The 3,909-nt window shown below is 35.6% G+C and overlaps 1 pseudogene; it reads right to left on the bottom strand.

Annotated features, from left to right (window-relative positions):
- Window positions 1–2,120: 2,120 nt before the first annotated feature.
- Window positions 2,121–3,142, bottom strand: LOC141571790 (sentrin-specific protease 6 pseudogene; annotated as a pseudogene).
- Between the last annotated feature and the right edge of the window lie 767 nt (window positions 3,143–3,909).

Here is a 3,909-nt window from a genome sequence, read left to right as displayed (position 1 = left end):
ATGGATTTTAAGCTACCTGGTTGTACCTTTTGAGATCCATTAGCTGTCCTATAAAATGAAATATGTCCAGTTGGGATAATGAAAGAAAGGACACTAATGTAGTGGCTTTACTTGAGTTTTTATATTATACAACTATAAAATAAGTTAAAGCATTCACTTCTCAATATTCAATGTTTTCGTTTTTTTATTGTTGCTGCTGACAGGTGAAAAGATTGGCTGAGATTCGGACTGGATTTGCTGTTGAGCTCATATGACTGGGATTTTTCTTAACACTACTACACTCAAGGTGCACTCTCTATTGTGGGCACATATTGGTACTCTTTTTGATGATGATTTAATTTTTATTAATTTTACACACCTGCCTGAGTTAATCACTGGCCACAGATTTTCAGGGCTGAAGTCAGGTTAAACGAGGCATTTCCTGGAGTGATTGCAGTAGATTAAAAGATGGTATCCCTTATTTTCATCTTGAGGAAAAAAACAAAACAAAAAACAGAACCAATATTACCCATGCTTAGGTTAATGAGATTAAAGGGCAGAGAAGACTAAGATGAAAAAAGGGGCGTTAAGATATATTGGTTACCTGCTGTTACCACAATTCACGATGGTAGCCTAAAGAGAAATTTCTCCTTTTATATCTTGTCAAGAATTTGATAAATTAAAAATGATGTGAACATTAGTAACCTAGAAAATGTGGAAATCACCTTTTAGTCCTTGCTTTGCAAAGACTTCTGGGTAGCAAACAAAACAATATAAAACTATAACAAAAAGAAACTAGTTAGTACTTGACGTAGAAAGATCCACTTGTGATTTCATCAAATTTAAATCCTAAAACCTTCCAGAAATTCCAGTGGAATACAACTATGTAGAAAGCTCCATCAAAATGAGCGTTAAAATTAATTTTGAAATAGAATTACTTGAGGTAGAATTTTGGGAAGTGAGGCAGAGGATTGGTGGATTTGTGACATGTTTGTATTTGCCAGCTTTACAAAAGAAAATCATCTGCCTTGAGTTTTGTACTGAACCGTTTCCTAATGCCTTCTCATATTCTATAGTTGATTTAAGAGTTTAAGATATTTGTGAAAGGTTTCATGCCTTTTGAATTGTTCAAAGACTTCATGTGGGGTGTTCTATCCTTGTCAATTTTCTTTGTTTGTTAATGTCAGATTTTACCTAAGTATAGCCCATCTGTTTGTTTTTTAAAGGAAAAAAATGCAGACATGTTTATGTGTAATAAATTCCTTTGGCAAAATAAGCCATGTTCCTCTTGGACATGAATTATAAATTTGATTTCTTGTGCTAATGTCCCTCCTAAGAAACAGTCAAGGTTTAAATATGGCTGTTCCATTATTGACTTATAATACTCTATATTACCTTGTAGGAATGTTTTCATAATAAGTTTGTTTGCAATTTGACATTGTAGATAAGAATTAATTGACCTTTAATTTGTGGGCAAGACTTGATTGTGGGCAAAACTAAATTGATATGTCCCCCAGTTATTAATGTTTATGTTAAATTGTGCCTTCAATATTACGGTGAGAGTTGGGCTTATTAGTGATGATCTTTAGTAATGATTAATCAGATAACAATTGCTTTGGTACAGAAAAGAGAGGCAAACTTCTGATCCTCCCTCTCAATAATTTTACCGTATCTTGATAGTTATTTTGGATTAGCTGGAAGCATACCCTCACATAAAATAATAAACGTGATAATGATAGTGATGGTGACGTAATATTTTTTGGGCACTTAGAATGTTTATTGAAGAAAATGAATGAAATCATACTTTTGTACTTGCTCAACAATTTATCACCTAATCTAAAAAGTACCCCACATTTTTTGTAAAAGGTTTAAAACACTATATCAAAAATAACATAACAGGCTGTATTTGTTGAACACTTTGCATGTACCAGGAACTATGGCTTGATCATCTCATTTCTCATAACAACTCTTTTAGAGTGATAGTATTATTCCCATTTTAAAAATGAGGAAACACTGGTAGAAACAGATTAACTTCTCAAATGTCACAAAATGTTAAAATTCAAAACCCAGACAGTTTGACATCAGAAAGCATATAGAATCTGATAGAAAGTTGAAGACTTGGTAGAGGCTTAGTGAAAATTTTACTTCAAATAAAAATCTGTGATAATATCACTAAAAAACAAACAAAACGAAACAAAACACAAAATCTGTTTGTTGTTTTTTTTGTTTTTAATGATAAGGAAGGACAAGTCCTCATTAGTAAGAGCTTCCCTTAATTGGAGGTGCTTCATATACCTTCATTTTTTTTTTTTAATATGACCAGGAGAAATGGTGTGGCTCTGTCAAGTTTCTCATAAAAACATTGGAATTCTAGTTTGTTTCAAAGTTGTATTTTAGATTCAAAGAACACATTGAAAATTTTGTTTTCTTTTTGCACATACGTTCCTGTGATGTTCCTTTCACAGACAACACATCTGATATTGGCTTCTTCAAAGGAAATTTTCACAGAGAAATTAGAAACATTGTTTCTTATATCAATGTTAGTAATAATTTCAAATGCCACATTTGCCAGAGGATCAAGGCCAGTTTGAAAAATTAAAGCAATATAGTTGTTCTTCTAGAATTGTTAACTCATTTATCCCTTTGCAATTATTCCAAACTCTATCTTTGTAGACTTATTCTGAGCCTTTGATAAACTGCTGGTACCATCTGTAGAAACACTACTGGTAATTTTCAGACTTTACACCATTCACATTTAGTTAGGCTATAGGTATTTAAAGTAATATGTACAGGATGATTTTCTGGTTCCTGTAGCTATATCTTAATAAAATCTCAACAAAAAATTACAGGCTCTAATAATTTGTCAGAAGAGTACTCCTATAGGTACACTTTCTCAAGTTAGAATGACACTTTCAAAAGTGCTTTCAGCTTAAGATATAAGATCAACTAAAATTTCTTGAGATATCACTTTATGACATTTTAAAGGTGTGTTGGTAATAGAATTATCAAACTGGTAATTTGATTCTTGCTTTCCTTGGTAACATAACTGTTTAACTCCGAATCTGATATAATGGTTTTGAGTTCATGCCCTACTTACTCTGTAAGTATTTTCATTTAGTGCTGCTTCTACTTTTCCAGCGGATTCAGCTCTAGGGAAGAACATGCTAATCATTTGATTCAGGACAATATGTCCTCTTTTCTGTTAGTCCTGTTACAGTAATCATCACTGAACAAAATAAGGCAGTCATTAAAGTCCAACAGACTTTTGAAGCAGAAGACAGAGAAGACAGATATGCACTACAGTGACATTTCTATTGTACTTTCCTCTCAATTTCAGGCTTCAGTCGTGATTCAGATTCTTGTTGTATTCATTGTAGGCCCAACACCTTGGGGACAATTGAATCTCACAGGATTAATTTCAACTGTTCAGATATGAGGTGGGTATTCTTCCCTTTGGGCCGCTGATTGAAAAGTCCTCTATGAAGGTTCCAGAACGTAATTCTGCATTTTGTGTTGTTTTTAATTCATTTCTAATGATTGCTAAAAATGTTAAGTCCAGTTACGTGGCTTTCCAGAGTTTTAAAACTTCCAGTCTTTTGTCTTACGCATGCCTTCAAGATGAAACCACCAGAACTAGTAACAATTTGGATCTACCATTTAATTTCTAGGGAAGTAACCTCCGTTGCGGCCCTCGCGCTCCCCACGGCCCAGAAGCCTCTGCGGCTGCGCCCGCCGGCGGGAGGCCCTGCGCGTCAGGAGGCTGAGCCACGGAGGCTTCGGCCTTGGCTGCTCCTCAGGCGGGCAGTGCTCCCGCGTCCACGCCCAGGCCCATCCGTGAGATGGCGGCCGGCGAGGACAGCGGCCTGGGCTTCTCCTCAGGCCTCTCCGGAGAAACGCGCCCAGTGACGCCGGCAGCGACAGCGCTTCCTG

The sequence above is a fragment of the Rhinolophus sinicus genome, chromosome 2, assembly GCF_057876585.1.
Source record: "Rhinolophus sinicus isolate RSI-liver-muscle chromosome 2, RSI-T2T, whole genome shotgun sequence".
Lineage (NCBI taxonomy): Eukaryota > Metazoa > Chordata > Mammalia > Chiroptera > Rhinolophidae > Rhinolophus > Rhinolophus sinicus.
This window is presented reverse-complemented; position numbering and strand designations above follow the sequence as displayed.